The sequence below is a fragment of the Erinaceus europaeus genome, chromosome 2, assembly GCF_950295315.1.
Source record: "Erinaceus europaeus chromosome 2, mEriEur2.1, whole genome shotgun sequence".
Classification (NCBI taxonomy): Eukaryota; Metazoa; Chordata; class Mammalia; order Eulipotyphla; family Erinaceidae; genus Erinaceus; species Erinaceus europaeus.
The window spans coordinates 7,435,035-7,454,385 of NC_080163.1; the positions used below are offsets into that span (position 1 = coordinate 7,435,035).

The 19,351-nt window shown below is 54.4% G+C and overlaps 1 protein-coding gene across 4 annotated transcripts in view; it reads right to left on the reverse strand.

Moving 5' to 3' along the window:
- The window catches only part of ZNF667 (zinc finger protein 667), a 38,466-nt gene extending 19,335 nt beyond the window's left edge, over positions 1-19,131 (reverse strand). Inside the window, exons 1-2 of one of the 4 annotated variants that reach the window (XM_060176113.1) lie at positions 18,877-19,131; positions 17,676-17,731 (exon numbers count right to left, since the gene is read on the reverse strand). The gene's annotated coding sequence lies outside the window, so the exon portion shown is untranslated. Of the gene's footprint in view, positions 1-17,675; positions 17,732-18,584; positions 18,841-18,869 lie in introns of those variants that run through there. The other 3 variants (XM_060176102.1, XM_007534290.3, XM_060176108.1) reach the window with 3 other exon arrangements.
- Positions 19,132-19,351: the final 220 nt, after the last annotated feature.

Genomic DNA, 19,351 nt, shown 5'->3' on the forward strand with positions numbered 1-19,351 from the left:
GGTGGGGAAAAAAAAATCAAAATCAAGATGGTTCAATTTTCTGGTTTCCCAGTGTATGTGATAGATATGTTTACACTATTAAACCAATAAAAAAAACCTCTTTCTAAATAAAAAAAAACTATCTTAAATTTTTTAATTGTATTTATTTATTGCATAGAGACAACCAGAAATCCAGAGGTAAAAGGTGATAGGGAGAGAGACAGAGAAACTCCTGCAGCCCTGCTTCACCACTCACAAAGCTTTTCCCCTGCAGGTGGGGACCAGGGGCTTGAACCTGGGTCCTTGCACATCGTAACATGTGCGCTCAACCAAGTGCACCACCACCCACCCCCCCAAAAAAATCTTAAAAAAATAACTTAACAAAACGAATCAGGGGGGCTGGTGAGGTGGCACACCTGGTTGAGTGTGCATACTACAATGTGCAAGGACCAAGGTTCAAGCCCCTGGTCCCCACCTGCAGGGGAAAGCTTTGCGAGTGGTGAAGCAGGGCTGCAGGTGACTCTCTGTCTCTCTCCATCTCTAACTCCCCTACCCTTTCAATATCTATCTTTATCCAATAAAAAAATAAATGTAAAAATTACAATAAGGGAGTCCGGCAGTAGCACAGCAGGTTAAGCGCAGGTGGCGCAAAGTGCAAGGACCAGCATAAGGATCCCGGTTCGAGTCCCCAGCTCCCCACCTGCAGGGGAGTTGCTTCATAGGTGGTGAAGCAGGTCTGCAGGTGTCTGTCTTTCTCTCCCCCTCTGTCTTCCCGTCCTCTCTCCATTTCTCCCTGTCCTATCCAACGACAGCAACAACAACAACAATAGCCACAACAATGATAAAACAACAAGGGCAACAAAAGGGGAAAAAAATGGTCTCTAGGAGCAGTGGATTCATGGTGCAGGCACTGAGTCTCAGCAATAACCCTGGAGGCAAAAAAAAAAAAAAACCAATAAATAAAAAAAATTTTAAATAAAGAATCCCATCTCACAGCTCTGCAGGGTAGGGAGGGAGGACGGCTGGGACCAGGCTGGGGCCAAGCTGAGGGTCAGCGACCAGGCCTTTGGAGTCTGGGTGGTGCAGAATCCTGGGGTCCTTGGCTTCCCACCAGGCCTGAGAGGCTGAGCCAGCATGGAGCCAGAGACGACCCGAACTGCCCCTGTGGCTCCAGACAGACTAGGACCCACATAGTCAACGACTGCCACCTCTCCAGATTCAAAGGAGGTCTCGAAACTTGACATCAGGCTCAACCTGACGCTGTGGACTGGCTGCGGAAGAAGGGCAAACGCTAGAAGAAGAAGCAGGCTCTGGGCAGCCGTGCAGATTCATCTCTTTCTGCCTCTCACTCTGTCAGGAAATCAATTCCTTTCTTTCCCAGAGGCCCAGGGGAGGCTCTCAGCTCAGTCTGTCCATTGGCATCTCGGGGGAGCTATATCATAAACAACGGACGGCTGGTTGCTCTCCAGGCTGGCTCAGTCAGGGGCCCTGGGGACTGAGCATGGCTGTCCTACTTTATTTCAAGGATAGATTTATCTGTGTAACGCACACCAGAGCACTGCTGAGCTCTGGCATGTGGAGGTGCTAGGGAGTGAATGTGGGGCCTCTGGACCTCTGAGATATTCAAGTTCTCTGTTCTAATACTGAACCAGCCCCTGGACCTACTTTAACTATATATATTTAGTGTATGCAAGCTCACAGAACCAAGGCTTTCTTTAGTGAGGTGGGTGCGAGACTTGAACCTGTGTCCCTGACCTATTTCACTGACCCATAGACACACACACACACACACACACACAGACAGACAGACAGACAGAGAGAGAAACTATGATGCCAGGGACAGAACCTGGACCCTCTGGTTTGCAAGTCCAGTGGGCTACTGCTTTACATCTCCCTCTGCCTTGCCCCCAGCCCCACATTTATTGTGTAAGATTCCCAAGTTGCTGCTAGTGTTGCTCACAGTTCATGGTGGAGGTGGTGGGGGGTGTGCTTTCTGGAAATCAGCCTTCTCCTCACTGAAGCCCAGATCTCAGTCTGAGAGTCTGAGAGAAGATGCTAAATTGATTGGATTAACATTTCTCTCTCTCTCTCTCTCTCTCTCTTCCTTTCTAACTGAGATGTAGGAGAAAGAGAACTACTGTCCTAATATAGCATGACTTTGTTCCATATGTGCCCGGGGAATAGAACTCAGGACTTCCTGCTTGGGAGTCCAATGTTCTATCCACTGTGCCACCTCCTAGGCCAGTTTTCCACTTCTTAGAATGATTTCTGGTGCTGGGAGGTGGCATGGTGGGTCAGCACTTTAATATACTCATGGCCCCAGTGCAAACCTTCACACCACTTGTGAGGGGCCATGACACAGGCAGAAGATCTGGTGCTGTGGTCTCTGTTTCTTTCGCTCTCTCTCTCTCTCTCTCTCCCACTCTCTCTTGGTCAGTGAAATAGCTCACTTTGATAGAATGCTGCTTTGCCATGCATATGACCTGGGTTCAAGTCTGCCCACCCCTCTGAAGGATGAGCCTTAGTGCTGAGAGACTGCATATTCTCTCTCTGCCTCCCTGTTGGAAGGAAGGAATAGTGAGCTGGGTGGTGGTACCTCTGGTTGAGCACACATGTTATAGTACTCAAGGACCTGGGTTCGAGCCCCTGGTCCCTACCTCCAGGGTAGAAGCTTTGTGAGTAGTGAAGCAGGGCTGCAGTTGTCTCTCTCCCTCTCCCTCTCAATGTCTGGCTGTCTATAGCCGATGAATAAAGACAATAAGAAAGAAAGAAAGAAAGAAAGAAAGAAAGAAAGAAAGAAAGAAAGAAAGAAAGAAAGAAAGAGAGAGAGAGAAAGAAAGAAGAAAGAAAGGAAAGAAAGAAAGAAAGAAAGAAAGAAAGAAAGAAAGAAAGGAAGAAAGAAGCGAGGGGGCAGGTGGTGGTGCAACAGGTTAAACGCACACATTACGGTGCACAACGACCCATGTTCCCCACCTGATCCCCACCTGCAGGGGGAAAACTTCACGAGTAGTGAAGCAGGGCTTCAGGTGTCTGTCTGTCTCTTCCCCTATCTCCCTATCCCCTCTCAATTTCCCTCTGTCTCTATCCAATAATGATAAATAAGATTTTTTTAAAAAAAGAAAGGAAGAAAAAGAGAGAGAAAGAAAAGGAGAAAAAATTTAGTGGGCTGGGAAGACAACATAAAGGCTATGTAGCAGACTCTCCTGCCTGAGGATTCAAGGTCCCAGGTTCAGTCCCCAGCACCATCATCAGCCAGAGAGGAGTAGGGCTCTGTTCCTTCTCAGTATCGCTCTAATTAAAATAAAAATACCTTTTTAAATATTTATTTATTTATTCCCTTTTGTTGTTTTATTGTCATAGTTATTATTGTTGTCATTGATGCCGTTGTTGTTGGACAAGACAGAGAGAAATGGAGAGAGGAGGGGAAGACAAAGAGGGGGAGAGAAAGACAGACACCTGCAGACCTGCTTCACCGCCTGTGAAGCGACTCCCCTGCAGGTGGGGAGCCAGGGGCTCGAACCGGGATCCTTATGTCGGTCCTTGTGCTTTGCGCCACCTGCGCTTAATCTGCTGCGCTACCACCTGACTCCCTATAAAAATACTTTTAAAAGATTTCTTGATTTTAAATGAAAGAGGGTCTGGGTAGTGATGCACCTAGCTGAATGCGCACATTACAGTGCACAAGGACCTGTGTTCAAGGTCCTGGTCCCCACCTGCAGGAAGGAAGCTTCATCATCAGTGTCTCTCTTTCTTTTTCCCTCTCTATCTCTCCCTTCCCTCTCGATTTCTCTCTGTCTCTATCCCATAAGTAAACAAACAAACAAATAAATAAAAAACTTAAATGAGAGAAAGAGATCACATGATATGGGTCAGCTATGCCAGATGGTGGTTTTGGGGACTGAAGCTGGACCCCCTCAGGCATGCAAGTCTGGTGCACTACCTCTGCATATCTCCCTGGCCCTGAATTACTTCTTTAAAACCCTCATCATCTGCCACCATGTAATGTGCACTCAGTCGGTGTGCCACCACCTGGGCCCCGCCATTATGCATGTAACTGTCAGCCCCTACCAGGCCCAGGCTGTGGGTGAGTGGGCCTGGCCGGCACTAACCCCTGAGGAGCCTGACTCCCATTCCCACATCCATTCCCCTGGGAATCTCCATGCTCTGCCCTCCATCCTCAGTTCTGCTCGACGGGGAGGCCTCCACTGGGACACCTGGCAGTGTCAGGTGACGTTGTTGCTTGTCACAGTGAGGATGGGGAGGTATTAGTGGTATCTGCTGGGTACAGGGCAGGGAGCCACACTGATATTCTACAAGGCCAGACACCTCCCAGTCCCCCCCACACTTGTGCCCCAAGTCCCCACAGAGCCAAGGTTGAGAAAGTCTAGTCTAGAGGAAGGTTCCTGTGTTCTTGGGAAACACTCCCTCCTCAAGTCCTGATCTCACGGGCTCCCTGGGACAATCTTGATCCCAACCTCCCCTCCTAGGACCAGACAAAGCACTCTCTCTCTTGCCTGCCTGTGGAATTCCACTGCTTTCAGCCTACTTCTTCTTCTTCATTTGCCTCCAGGGTTATTGCTGGGCTCAGTGCCTGCACCATGAATCCACTGCTCCTGGAGACCATTTCCCTCCTTTTGTTGGCCTTGTTGTTGTAGCTTTGTTGTGGTTATTACTGCTGTTGTTGATGTCCTTCCTTGTTGGATAGGACAGAGAGAAATGGAGAGAGGAGGGCAAGACAGAGAAGGGGAGAGAAAGACAGACACCTGCAGACCTGCTTCACCATCTGTGAAGCGACTCCTCTGCAGATGGGGAGCCGGGGGCTCGAACTGGGATCCTTACTCGGGTCCTTGCGCTTTGCGCCACCTGCGCTTAACGAGCTGTGCTACCGGCTGACCCCCCTTCTTCTTCTTCTTCTTTTTTTTTTTTCTTAAATTTCAAATAGAGACAGAGAGGGGGAGAGAGAGAGAAGAGGGGCCAGGCAGTGGCACATCTAGTTGAGCACACATTACAGTGTGTAAGGATACAGGTTCAAGTCCTGTTCCCTACTTGGGGGTGGGAGCTTTGCAAGTGATAAAAGCAAGGCTGTAGACATCTGTCTGTCTGTCTCTCTCATCTATCTTGCCCTTTTCTCTTCTGTCTCTATACAATAAATAAAATATTGTAAAAAGGGGTAGGGGTAGATAGCATAATGGTTATGTAAAGAGACTCTCCTGTTTGAGGCTCTGAGGTCCCAGGTTCAGTCCCCAGCACCACCATCAGCCAGAGCTGAGCAGGGCTCTGGTGCAAAGATCACAGCATTGCTCCACTGTTCATCAAGTTCCTCCTGGCACAAGTGCTCCCATGTGATGTCAGGAGCTTGAACCCAGGTCCACACACATAGTTAAGTGTGCCACTACCAGGCGGGGAGCCCAGGTTCTCACACACAGCTAGCTAAGTATGCTTCTACCAGGCGCGCCATCTCATCCTCTTCACCCCCTGTATCAGTTTGTTTGTTTATTTATTTTTTCTTTTTGAGATAGATGCAGAGAGAGAAAGACACAGAGAGAAACACCAGAGCCCTGCTCAGCTCTGGCTTATGGTGGTGCAGGGGACTGAACCTGGGACTTCGGAGCCTCAGGCATGAGAATCTCTTAGCATAACCATTATGCTATCTACCCCTACCCACCCACCCCCTGTATCTATATTCATCTCTTGAACAGCCAACTTTGACTCCAGGACTGCACATTTCATCGTTTTATGCACTTTTTATTATTTCTGTGGTATTGGGACTTCACACATGTGCAATTCCACTGTTCCCAGTCTGGTTTTCTCATTCTTTTTATTTCATATATATTCAGAGTGACAGACACTATAGCAACAGAACTTCCCCTGGTGCCATGGCTCCCCCAGGTGGTGCCAGGACTTAAACCTGTGCCATGTGCATGGCAAGGTAAGTATCCTATGAGGCAAACTCTCCCAGCCCCCTGCCCATTTAAACATTTTTAATATTATCTTTATTTATTTATTGGGTAGAAACAACCAGAATTCGAGAGAGAAGAGGGAGATAAAGAGGAGGAGAGACAGAGAGACATCTGCAGCTTTGCTTCACCACTTGTGAAGCTCTCCTCCTGCAGGTGGGGACCAGGGGCTCAAACCCAGGCCTGAGCACTGGAACATGTGCGCTCAACCAGGTGCGCCCCCACCCAGCTCTAGTAGTCCATTCTTCCTCTCTCTCCCTTCCTATCTCTCTCTCTCTCTCCCTCTCTCCCCCACCCAGCTCTAGTAGTCCATTCTCCCTCTCTCTCTCCCTTCCTATCTCTCTCTCTCTCTCCCTCTCTCCCCCACCCAGCTCTAGTAGTCCATTCTCCCTCTCTCTCTCCCTTCCTTCCTCTCTCCCTCCCTCTCTCCCCCACCCAGCTCTAGTAGTCCATTCTCCCTCTCTCTCCCCCTCCATCTCTCCCCACCCAGCTCTAGTAGTCCATTCTCCCTCTCTCTCTCCCTTCCTCTCTCTCTCTCCCTCTCTCCCCCACCCAGCTCTAGTAGTCCATTCTCCCTCTCTCTCTCCCTTCCTTCCTCTCTCTCTCCCTCTCTCCCCACCCAGCTCTAGTAGTCCATTCTCCCTCTCTCTCTCCCTTCCTCTCTCCCTCCCTCTCTCCCCCGCCCAGCTCTAGTAGTTCATTCTCCCTCTCTCTCTCCCTTCCTCTCTCAATCCCTCTCTCCCCCACCCAGCTCTAGTAGTCCATTCTCCCTCTCTCTCCCTTCCTCTCTCTCTCCCTCCCTCTCTCCCCCACCCAGCTCTAGTAGTCCATTCTCCCTCTCTCTCTCCCTTCCTCTCTCTCTCTCTCCCTCTCTCCCCCACCCAGCTCTAGTAGTCCATTCTCCCTCTCTCTCTCCCTTCCTTTCTCTCTCCCTCCCTCTCTCCCCCACCCAGCTCTAGTAGTCCATTCTCCCTCTCTCTCTCCCTTCCTTCCTCTCTCCCTCCCTCTCTCCCCACACAGCTCTAGTAGTCCATTCTCCCTCTCTCTCCCTTCCTTTCTCTCTCCCTCCCTCTCTCCCCCACCCAGCTCTAGTAGTCCATTCTCCCTCTCTCTCTCCCTTCCTTTCTCTCTCCCTCTATCCCCCACCCAGCTCTAGTAGTCCATTCTCCCTCTCTCTCTCCCTTCCTTTCTCCCTCCCTCTCTCCCCCACCCAGCTCTAGTAGTCCATTCTCCCTCTCTCTCTCCCTTCCTTTCTCTCTCCCTCTCTCCCCACCCAGCTCTAGTAGTCCATTCTCCCTCTCTCTCTCCCTTCCTTTCTCTCTCCCTCCCTCTCTCCCCCGCCCAGCTCTAGTAGTTCATTCTCCCTCTCTCTCTCCCTTCCTCTCTCAATCCCTCTCTCCCCCACCCAGCTCTAGTAGTCCATTCTCCCTCTCTCTCCCTTCCTCTCTCTCTCCCTCCCTCTCTCCCCCACCCAGCTCTAGTAGTCCATTCTCCCTCTCTCTCTCCCTTCCTCTCTCTCTCTCTCCCTCTCTCCCCCACCCAGCTCTAGTAGTCCATTCTCCCTCTCTCTCTCCCTTCCTTTCTCTCTCCCTCCCTCTCTCCCCCACCCAGCTCTAGTAGTCCATTCTCCCTCTCTCTCTCCCTTCCTTCCTCTCTCCCTCCCTCTCTCCCCACACAGCTCTAGTAGTCCATTCTCCCTCTCTCTCCCTTCCTTTCTCTCTCCCTCCCTCTCTCCCCCACCCAGCTCTAGTAGTCCATTCTCCCTCTCTCTCTCCCTTCCTTTCTCTCTCCCTCTATCCCCCACCCAGCTCTAGTAGTCCATTCTCCCTCTCTCTCTCCCTTCCTTTCTCCCTCCCTCTCTCCCCCACCCAGCTCTAGTAGTCCATTCTCCCTCTCTCTCTCCCTTCCTTTCTCTCTCCCTCTCTCCCCCACCCAGCTCTAGTAGTCCATTCTCCCTCTCTCTCTCCCTTCCTCTCTCTCTCTCTCTCTCCCTCTCTCCCCCACCCAGCTCTAGTAGTCCATTCTCCCTCTCTCTCTCCCTTCCTTTCTCTCTCCCTCTCTCCCTCACCCAGCTCTAGTAGTCCATTCTCCCTCTCTCTCTCCCTTCCTCTCTCTCTCTCTCTCCCTCTCTCCCCCACCCAGCTCTAGTAGTCCATTCTCCCTCTCTCTCTCCCTTCCTTTCTCTCTCCCTCCCTCTCTCCCCCACCCAGCTCTAGTAGTCCATTCTCCCTCTCTCTCTCCCTTCCTTTCTCTCTCTCTCCCTCTCTCCCCCACCCAGCTCTAGTAGTCCATTCTCCCTCTCTCTCTCCCTTCCTTTCTCTCTCCCTCCCTCTCTCCCCCACCCAGCTCTAGTAGTCCATTCTCCCTCTCTCTCTCCCTTCCTCTCTCTCTCTCTCCCTCTCTCCCCCACCCAGCTCTAGTAGTCCATTCTCCCTCTCTCTCTCCCTTCCTCTCTCTCTCTCTCTCCCTCTCTCCCCCACCCAGCTCTAGTAGTCCATTCTCCCTCTCTCTCTCCCTTCCTTTCTCTCTCCCTCCCTCTCTCCCCCACCCAGCTCTAGTAGTCCATTCTCCCTCTCTCTCTCCCTTCCTTCCTCTCTCCCTCCCTCTCTCCCCACCCAGCTCTAGTAGTCCATTCTCCCTCTCTCTCCCTTCCTTCCTCTCTCCCTCCCTCTCTCCCCCACCCAGCTCTAGTAGTCCATTCTCCCTCTCTCTCTCCCTTCCTTTCTCTCTCCCTCCCTCTCTCCCCACCCAGCTCTAGTAGTCCATTCTCCCTCTCTCTCTCCCTTCCTCTCTCTCTCTCTCCCTCTCTCCCCCACCCAGCTCTAGTAGTCCATTCTCCCTCTCTCTCTCCCTTCCTCTCTCTCTCTCTCCCTCTCTCCCCCACCCAGCTCTAGTAGTCCATTCTCCCTCTCTCTCTCCCTTCCTCTCTCTCTCTCTCTCCCTCTCTCCCCCACCCAGCTCTAGTAGTCCATTCTCCCTCTCTCTCTCCCTTCCTCTCTCTCTCTCTCCCTCTCTCCCCCACCCAGCTCTAGTAGTCCATTCTCCCTCTCTCTCTCCCTTCCTCTCTCTCTCTCTCCCTCTCTCCCCCACCCAGCTCTAGTAGTCCATTCTCCCTCTCTCTCTCCCTTCCTTTCTCTCTCTCCCTCCCTCTCTCCCCCACCCAGCTCTAGTAGTCCATTCTCCCTCTCTCTCTCCCTTCCTTTCTCTCTCCCTCCCTCTCTCCCCCACCCAGCTCTAGTAGTCCATTCTCCCTCTCTCTCTCCCTTCCTTTCTCTCTCCCTCCCTCTCTCCCCCACCCAGCTCTAGTAGTCCATTCTCCCTCTCTCTCTCCCTTCCTTTCTCTCTCCCTCCCTCTCTCCCCCACCCAGCTCTAGTACTCCATTCTCCCCCTCTCTCTCCCTTCCTTCCACTCTCCCTCCCTCTCTCCCCCACCCAGCTCTAGTAGTCCATTCTCCCTCTCTCTCTCCCTTCCTTTCTCTCTCCCTCTCTCCCCCACCCAGCTCTAGTAGTCCATTCTCCCTCTCTCTCTCCCTTCCTCTCTCTCCCTCCCTCTCTCCCCCACCCAGCTCTAGTAGTCCATTCTCCCTCTCTCTCTCCCTTCCTCTCTCTCCCTCTCTCCCCCACCCAGCTCTAGTAGTCTATTCTCCCTCTCTCTCTCCCTTCCTCTCTCCCTCCCTCTCTCCCCCACCCAGCTCTAGTAGTCCATTCTCCCTCTCTCTCTCCCTTCCTCTCTCTCCCTCTCTCCCCCACCCAGCTCTAGTAGTCCATTCTCCCTCTCTCTCCCTTCCTCTCTCTCTCCCTCCCTCTCTCCCCCACCCAGCTCTAGTAGTCCATTCTCCCTCTCTCTCTCCCTTCCTTTCTCTCTCTCTCCCTCTCTCCCCCACCCAGCTCTAGTAGTCCATTCTCCCTCTCTCTCTCCCTTCCTTTCTCTCTCCCTCCCTCTCTCCCCCACCCAGCTCTAGTAGTCCATTCTCCCTCTCTCTCTCCCTTCCTTCCTCTCTCCCTCCCTCTCTCCCCACACAGCTCTAGTAGTCCATTCTCCCTCTCTCTCCCTTCCTTTCTCTCTCCCTCCCTCTCTCCCCCACCCAGCTCTAGTAGTCCATTCTCCCTCTCTCTCTCCCTTCCTTTCTCTCTCCCTCTATCCCCCACCCAGCTCTAGTAGTCCATTCTCCCTCTCTCTCTCCCTTCCTTTCTCCCTCCCTCTCTCCCCCACCCAGCTCTAGTAGTCCATTCTCCCTCTCTCTCTCCCTTCCTTTCTCTCTCCCTCTCTCCCCCACCCAGCTCTAGTAGTCCATTCTCCCTCTCTCTCTCCCTTCCTCTCTCTCTCTCTCTCTCCCTCTCTCCCCCACCCAGCTCTAGTAGTCCATTCTCCCTCTCTCTCTCCCTTCCTTTCTCTCTCCCCCTCTCCCCCACCCAGCTCTAGTAGTCCATTCTCCCTCTCTCTCTCCCTTCCTCTCTCTCTCTCTCTCCCTCTCTCCCCCACCCAGCTCTAGTAGTCCATTCTCCCTCTCTCTCTCCCTTCCTTTCTCTCTCCCTCCCTCTCTCCCCCACCCAGCTCTAGTAGTCCATTCTCCCTCTCTCTCTCCCTTCCTTTCTCTCTCTCTCCCTCTCTCCCCCACCCAGCTCTAGTAGTCCATTCTCCCTCTCTCTCTCCCTTCCATTCTCTCTCCCTCCCTCTCTCCCCCACCCAGCTCTAGTAGTCCATTCTCCCTCTCTCTCTCCCTTCCTCTCTCTCTCTCTCCCTCTCTCCCCCACCCAGCTCTAGTAGTCCATTCTCCCTCTCTCTCTCCCTTCCTCTCTCTCTCTCTCTCCCTCTCTCCCCCACCCAGCTCTAGTAGTCCATTCTCCCTCTCTCTCTCCCTTCCTTTCTCTCTCCCTCCCTCTCTCCCCCACCCAGCTCTAGTAGTCCATTCTCCCTCTCTCTCTCCCTTCCTTCCTCTCTCCCTCCCTCTCTCCCCACCCAGCTCTAGTAGTCCATTCTCCCTCTCTCTCCCTTCCTTCCTCTCTCCCTCCCTCTCTCCCCCACCCAGCTCTAGTAGTCCATTCTCCCTCTCTCTCTCCCTCCTTTCTCTCTCCCTCCCTCTCTCCCCACCCAGCTCTAGTAGTCCATTCTCCTCTCTCTCTCCCTTCCTCTCTCTCTCTCTCCCCCTCTCTCCCCCACCCTGCTCTAGTAGTCCATTCTCCCTCTCTCTCTCCCTTCCTCTCTCTCTCTCTCCCTCTCTCCCCCACCCAGCTCTAGTAGTCCATTCTCCCTCTCTCTCTCCCTTCCTCTCTCTCTCTCTCTCCCTCTCTCCCCCACCCAGCTCTAGTAGTCCATTCTCCCTCTCTCTCTCCCTTCCTCTCTCTCTCTCTCCCTCTCTCCCCCACCCAGCTCTAGTAGTCCATTCTCCCTCTCTCTCTCCCTTCCTCTCTCTCTCTCTCCCTCTCTCCCCCACCCAGCTCTAGTAGTCCATTCTCCCTCCCTTTCTCTCTCTCCCTCCCTCTCTCCCCCACCCAGCTCTAGTAGTCCATTCTCCCTCTCTCTCTCCCTTCCTTTCTCTCTCCCTCTCTCCCCCACCCAGCTCTAGTAGTCCATTCTCCCTCTCTCTCTCCCTTCCTTTCTCTCTCCCTCCCTCTCTCCCCCACCCAGCTCTAGTAGTCCATTCTCCCTCTCTCTCTCCCTTTCCTTTCTCTCTCCCTCCCTCTCTCCGCACCCAGCTCTAGTAGTCCATTCTCCCTCTCTCTCTCCCTTCCTCTCTCTCTCTCTCCCTCTCTCCCCCAACCAGCTCTAGTAGTCCATTCTCCCTCTCTCTCTCCTTCCTTTCTCTCTCCCTCCCTCTCTCCCCACCCAGCTCTAGTAGTCCATTCTCCCTCTCTCTCTCCCTTCCTCTCTCTCTCTCTCCCTCTCTCCCCCACCCAGCTCTAGTAGTCCATTCTCCCTCTCTCTCCCTTCCTCTCTCTCCCTCCCTCTCTCCCCCACCCAGCTCTAGTAGTCCATTCTCCCTCTCTCTCTCCCTTCCTCTCTCTCTCCCTCCCTCTCTCCCCCACCCAGCTCTAGTAGTCCATTCTCCCTCTCTCTCTCCCTTCCTTTCTCTCTCCCTCCCTCTCTCCCCCACCCAGCTCTAGTACTCCATTCTCCCCCTCTCTCTCCCTTCCTTCCACTCTCCCTCCCTCTCTCCCCCACCCAGCTCTAGTAGTCCATTCTCCCTCTCTCTCTCCCTTCCTTTCTCTCTCCCTCTCTCCCCCACCCAGCTCTAGTAGTCCATTCTCCCTCTCTCTCTCCCTTCCTCTCTCTCCCTCCCTCTCTCCCCCACCCAGCTCTAGTAGTCCATTCTCCCTCTCTCTCTCCCTTCCTCTCTCTCCCTCTCTCCCCCACCCAGCTCTAGTAGTCTATTCTCCCTCTCTCTCTCCCTTCCTCTCTCCCTCCCTCTCTCCCCCACCCAGCTCTAGTAGTCCATTCTCCCTCTCTCTCTCCCTTCCTTCCTCTCTCCCCCACCCAGCTCTAGTAGTCCATTCTCCCTCTCTCTCTCCCTTCCTCTCTCTCCCTCTCTCCCCCACCCAGCTCTAGTAGTCCATTCTCCCTCTCTCTCCCTTCCTTCCTCTCTCCCTCCCTCTCTCCCCCACCCAGCTCTAGTAGTCCATTCTCCCTCTCTCTCTCCCTTCCTTCCTCTCTCCCTCCCTCTCTCCCCCACCCAGCTCTAGTAGTCCATTCTCCCTCTCTCTCTCCCTTCCTTCCTCTCTCCCTCCCTCTCTCCCCACCCAGCTCTAGTAGTCCATTCTCCCTCTCTCTCCCTTCCTTTCTCTCTCCCTCCCTCTCTCCCCCACCCAGCTCTAGTAGTCCATTCTCCCTCTCTCTCTCCCTTCCTCTCTCTCTCCCTGCCTCTCTCCCCACCCAACTCTAGTAGTTCATTCTCCCTCTCTCTCTCCCTTCCTTTTTCTCTCCCTCCCTCTCTCTCCCCACCCAGCTCTAGTAGTCCATTCTCCCTCTCTCTCTACCTTCCTTTCTCTCTCCCTCTCTCCCTCTCTCCCCCACCCAGCTCTAGTAGTCCATTCTCCCTCTCTCTCTCCCTTCCTTCCTCTCTCCCTCCCTCTCTCCCCACCCAGCTCTAGTAGTCCATTCTCCCTCTCTCTCCCTTCATTTCTCTCTCCCTCTCTCCCCCACCCAGCTCTAGTAGTCCATTCTCCCTCTCTCTCTCCCTTCCTCTCTCTCTCTCTCTCTCTCCCTCTCTCCCCACCCAGCTCTAGTAGTCCATTCTCCCTCTCTCTCTCCCTTCCTTCCTCTCTCCCTCTCTCCCCCACCCAGCTCTAGTAGTCCATTCTCCCTCTCTCTCTCCCTTCCTTTCTCTCTCTCCCTCCCTCTCTCCCCCACCCAGCTCTAGTAGTCCATTCTCCCTCTCTCTCTCCCTTCCTCTCTCTCTCTCTCTCTCTCCCTCTCTCCCCACCCAGCTCTAGTAGTCCATTCTCCCTCTCTCTCTCCCTTCCTTTCTCTCTCCCTCTCTCCCCCACCCAGCTCTAGTAGTCCATTCTCCCTCTCTCTCTCCCTTCCTTTCTCTCTCCCTCTCTCCCTCTCTCCCCCACCCAGCTCTAGTAGTCCATTCTCCCTCTCTCTCTCCCTTCCTCTCTCTCTCCCTCCCTCTCTCCCCCACCCAGCTCTAGTAGTCCATTCTCCCTCTCTCTCTCCCTTCCTCTCTCTCTCTCCCTCTCTCCCCCACCCAGCTCTAGTAGTCCATTCTCCCTCTCTCTCTCCCTTCCTCTCTCTCTCACCCTCTCTCCCCCACCCAGCTCTAGTAGTCCATTCTCCCTCTCTCTCTCCCTTCCTTTCTCTCTCCCTCCCTCTCTCCCCCACCCAGCTCTAGTAGTCCATTCTCCCTCTCTCTCTCCCTTCCTTTCTCTCTCCCTCCCTCTCTCCCCCACCCAGCTCTAGTAGTCCATTCTCCCTCTCTCTCCCTTCCTTCCTCTCTCCCTCTCTCTCCCCCACCCAGCTCTAGTAGTCCATTCTCCCTCTCTCCCTTCCTTTCTCTCTCTCCCTCTCTCTCTCTCCCCCACCCAGCTCTAGTAGTCCATTCTCCCTCTCTCTCTCCCTTCCTCTCTCCCTCTCTCTCCCCCACCCAGCTCTAGTAGTCCATTCTCCCTCTCTCTCCCTTCCTCTCTCTCTCTCCCTCTCTCCCCCACCCAGCTCTAGTAGTCCATTCTCCCTCTCTCTCTCCCTTCCTTCCTCTCTCCCTCCCTCTCTCCCCCACCCAGCTCTAGTAGTCCATTCTCCCTCTCTCTCTCCCTTCCTTTCTCTCTCCCTCCCTCTCTCCCCCACCCAGCTCTAGTAGTCCATTCTCCCTCTCTCTCTCCCTTCCTTTCTCTCTCCCTCCCTCTCTCCCCCACCCAGCTCTAGTAGTCCATTCTCCCTCTCTCTCCCTTCCTCTCTCTCTCTCCCTCTCTCCCCCACCCAGCTCTAGTAGTCCATTCTCCCTCTCTCTCTCCCTTCCTCTCTCTCTCCCTCCCTCTCTCCCCCACCCAGCTCTAGTAGTCCATTCTCCCTCTCTCTCTCCCTTCCTCTCTCTCTCCCTCCCTCTCTCCCCCACCCAGCTCTAGTAGTCCATTCTCCCTCTCTCTCTCCCTTCCTTTCTCTCTCCCTCCCTCTCTCCCCCACCCAGCTCTAGTAGTCCATTCTCCCTCTCTCTCTCCCTTCCTTTCTCTCTCCCTCCCTCTCTCCCCCACCCAGCTCTAGTAGTCCATTCTCCCTCTCTCTCCCTTCCTTCCTCTCTCCCTCTCTCTCCCCCACCCAGCTCTAGTAGTCCATTCTCCCTCTCTCCCTTCCTTTCTCTCTCTCCCTCTCTCTCTCTCTCCCCCACGCAGCTCTAGTAGTCCATTCTCCCTCTCTCTCTCCCTTCCTCTCTCCCTCTCTCTCCCCCACCCAGCTCTAGTAGTCCATTCTCCCTCTCTCTCCCTTCCTCTCTCTCTCTCCCTCTCTCCCCCACCCAGCTCTAGTAGTCCATTCTCCCTCTCTCTCTCCCTTCCTTCCTCTCTCCCTCCCTCTCTCCCCCACCCAGCTCTAGTAGTCCATTCTCCCTCTCTCTCTCCCTTCCTTTCTCTCTCCCTCCCTCTCTCCCCCACCCAGCTCTAGTAGTCCATTCTCCCTCTCTCTCTCCCTTCCTTTCTCTCTCCCTCCCTCTCTCCCCCACCCAGCTCTAGTAGTCCATTCTCCCTCTCTCTCCCTTCCTCTCTCTCTCTCCCTCTCTCCCCCACCCAGCTCTAGTAGTCCATTCTCCCTCTCTCTCTCCCTTCCTCTCTCTCTCCCTCCCTCTCTCCCCCACCCAGCTCTAGTAGTCCATTCTCCCTCTCTCTCTCCCTTCCTCTCTCTCTCCCTCCCTCTCTCCCCCACCCAGCTCTAGTAGTCCATTCTCCCTCTCTCTCTCCCTTCCTTTCTCTCTCCCTCCCTCTCTCCCCCACCCAGCTCTAGTAGTCCATTCTCCCTCTCTCTCTCCCTTCCTTTCTCTCTCCCTCTCTCTCTCCCCCACCCAGCTCTAGTAGTCCATTCTCCCTCTCTCTCTCTCTTCCTTTCTCTCTCCCTCCCTCTCTCCCCCACCCAGCTCTAGTAGTCCATTCTCCCTCTCTCTCTCCCTTCCTTTCTCTCTCCCTCCCTCTCTCCCCCACCCAGCTCTAGTAGTCCATTCTCCCTCTCTCTCTCCCTTCCTTCCTCTCTCCCTCCCTCTCTCCCCCACCCAGCTCTAGTAGTCCATTCTCCCTCTCTCTCTCCCTTCCTTTCTCTCTCCCTCTCTCTCTCCCCCACCCAGCTCTAGTAGTCCATTCTCCCTCTCTCTCTCCCTTCCTTCCTCTCTCTCCCTCTCTCCCCCACCTAGCTCTAGTAGTCCATTCTCCCTCTCTCTCTCCCTTCCTTCCTCTCTCTCCCTCTCTCCCCCACCCAGCTCTAGTAGTCCATTCTCCCTCTCTCTCCCTTCCTTTCTCTCTCCCTCCCTCTCTCCCCACCCAGCTCTAGTAGTCCATTCTCCCTCTCTCTCTCCCTTCCTCTCTCTCTCCCTCCCTCTCTCCCCCACCCAGCTCTAGTAGTCCATTCTCCCTCTCTCTCCCTTCCTTTCTCTCTCCCTCCCTCTCTCCCCACCCAGCTCTAGTAGTCCATTCTCCCTCTCTCTCTCCCTTCCTTTCTCTCTCTCTCCCTCTCTCCCCCCCCCCCGCCCCAAGCTTCATTTCTTTACTGATGAGAGAGAACCATAGTATCTCGGGGCCAGGTGGTAGCATACCTGGCTCAGTGCACACAGTCACACATTACAGTGCACATACTCAGGTTCAAGCCCCTGGTCTCCACCTCCCTCTCCCTACCTCTCCTTTCCCTCTCAATGTCTCTCTGTTTCTATTAAATAAAGAAATAAAGAAATAAATACACAGGAAGAGTAGGTGTGATTGTGTATTAACACCTGCTTAAAAACAAAAAGAACTGGGAGTCAGGCGGTAGCGCAGCGGGTTAAGCGCAGGTGGCACAAAGTGTAAGGATCCCGGTTCGAGCCCCCGGCTCCCCACCTTCAGGGGAGTCACTTCACAGGCGGTGAAGCAGGTGCAGGTGTCTGTCTTTCTCTCCGCCTCTCTGTCTTCTCCTCCCCTCTCCATTTCTCTCGGTCCTATCCAACAACGATGACATCAAGAACAACAATAATAACTACAACAATGAAACAACAAGGGCAACAAAAGGGAAAATAAATAAATATTTTAAAAACAGTAAAAAGAACTACAGCATCACTCCAGCCTGTGAGATATCAGGGATCAGTCTCAGACCTCACAGCCCACACAAGTCCTGGGCCCTGCCGCCATTCTTTTTTTTTTTTTTTTGATTTCTTGTTTCAAGCCACTTTATAATTTGTGATTAATTGTGGTTTACAAGATTGTAGGATTACAGGAAACTCCACACCACACTCATCATCAAAACTCGTACACACCTTCTGTTCCCTCTTCATCCTGTGCATTTATTCTGTAGGTGCTAGGCCTTCGTGTTATGATGTTCGCTATAAAAATACTCACCCTAATACTGCTTGTGTCCGTAAACAGACACAAGAGGCCTTGTGTCCATGCTTGCTTGCTGATGTTAGATACTGGAGTTGATGCTGGGTTTGTTTGTTTTGTTTTACCTCCACGGTTATTACTGGGGTTTGGTGCCTGCACTCCAAATCCACTGCTCCTGGTGACCATTATTATTATTATTTTCCATTTACTCGATAAGACATAGAGAATTGAGAGGGGAAGGGGAGAAAGGGTGGGAGAGAGAAAGCCAGATACCTGTAGACCTGCCTCAGCACTTGTGAAGCGTTTCCCCTGCAGGTGTCGAATGGGGGCTCGAACCTGGATCCTTGCACGCAGTGATATGTGCACCACCACCTGTCCCCCTGTGGATGCTGGTTTTGTAACCCCCATTTCACACACAGGATGTATATGGACTTAGCCCAACATCACACAAATCATGAGTGATGGATGTAGGCATCTGGGGTCCCTGGAGGCCAAGCCAGGCCTTGACAGGCCTTCAAATACACAGCAATGAAGAATCAGGGCTCGAGGTTTAGTTCAAGGGGAGGAGGCAGGAGTAGAGAAGCCCAAGTGTGGTCAGAAGCAGCCGCCCCTTAGTCCCGAGTGCTATCCACTGGGCAAAGGCCTGGGGCACCAGACACGCCCACTGCTTATAGGCTCAGGACTGCGCTGCTGGCTTCCCTCCTGCCACCCCGTATACCCACCATCACCAGGTGGTGTCACCCTCCTGCTCACCTCAGTCCTTCAGGGAGACCGACCACCAGTCACAGGGAGATGCCAACCATGGTCACCTGTGGGGAGAAAGGATCACACTGGGGTCACGCACTCCAATGAGCACCAGCTAATGGAGCCTCAGTGCCACACTCACACCCACTGCCAGGCGAGGGGTCATGCTGCCTTTGTGGTCACGGGACTATAGGCTGCACACACCCACAGGCGACAGCCCCCTCCCCTCACAGACAGAGCCCCATCGGAGTCACAGGAGCCAGCCCCACAGGAATCGGCTCCCAGGTTGTCCTGGATGAGGACCCCTGACCACCAGCCCCCACACAGCTGGGCAGCACCCGGCCTAGGGCACGCCCCCCACATCCTGGCACCTCAGCATCCGCATGCCCAAGCCCCTCCCACCAGCACTCGTAGCCCCCAGACCTCCCACCCCCCTAGAATCCTTGTCCCCCCATAACCTCAACCCCCTACACCCCCCCAGACCCTCACCCCAGGACCCTCATCCCCAGAACACCCACCCCAGTTCACCCATCAGAATGCTCATCCTCAGGTTCCCCCAGAACACCCACCCCAGTGCCCAACCCCATCAGAATGCTCATCCTCAGGTTCCCCCAGAACATCCACCCCAGTGCCCAACCCCATCAGAATGCTCATCCTCAGGTTCCCCCAGAACATCCACCCCAGTGCCCAACCCCATCAGAATGCTCATCCTCAGGTTCCCCCAGAACACCCACCCCAGTGCCCCATCAGAATGCTCACTCTCAGGTTCCCCCAGAACACCCACCCCAGTGCCCAACCCCATCAGAATGTTCATCCTCAGGTTCCTGCCCAGAACACCCACCCCAGTGCCCCCATCAGAATGCTCATCCTCAGGTTCCCCCAGAACACCCACCCCAGTGCCCCCATCAGAATGCTCACCCTCAGGACCCCAGCATCACCGCCCCCTAGTATGCACACCTTCCGCGTCCTCACCCCAGCACCCCAGACACTCATGCAGGTCCCCAGGTCCTCCGCTGCAGCGGCTGACAGCTGCGTAGGCTCCCAGTCCCGCGCCTGCGCGCTCCTCGCCGGGACTCTGCCCCTCACCTCACACGTCACCGAGGTCCCGCCCCCAAGGCTTTCCCACCTCCAGGCCCCGCCCTCCAGCGAAGCCCGACGTGGCGCATGCGCTCACTCTGCGCTCCCACGGCTCCCACCGCGCACCACTAACGCGGGCGATCGGGGTCCGTAAGAGGGGATTGTGGTCGAGCCCACGTAACTGCATGGCCGCGCATGCCCAGAACCCGCTCCTAGCGCGGCTGAAGCGGCGTGGCGTTCCCCTGGGACACTCATCTTCCATGCTGGCCGGGTTCCGGCGGACAGTGGCCGCGCGCGTGCGCACTGCTGAGCGGACGGGCGCATCCAGGCCGCGGACTACAATTCCCAGAAGTCCCCGCGGCCACATCCGCCCGCGGCTCTAAGTGCTGGGTGGTCGAGGCTGGGGGTGGGTTCGGCCTGTCGAGGTTCTGGTCTGTGTGTGTTGAGGAGGGTGTGGAGGGTTCTGGGGTGGGGCACCCGGCCCCGGGGGCCTTAAGGAAAACTCACAAAAGAAAAAAAAAAAGTTTGGGGGCTGAGTGTTGGTTCACCTGTTGAGCGCACATGTTGCAATGCTCAAGAACCTGGGTTCGAGTCCCCGGCCTCCACCT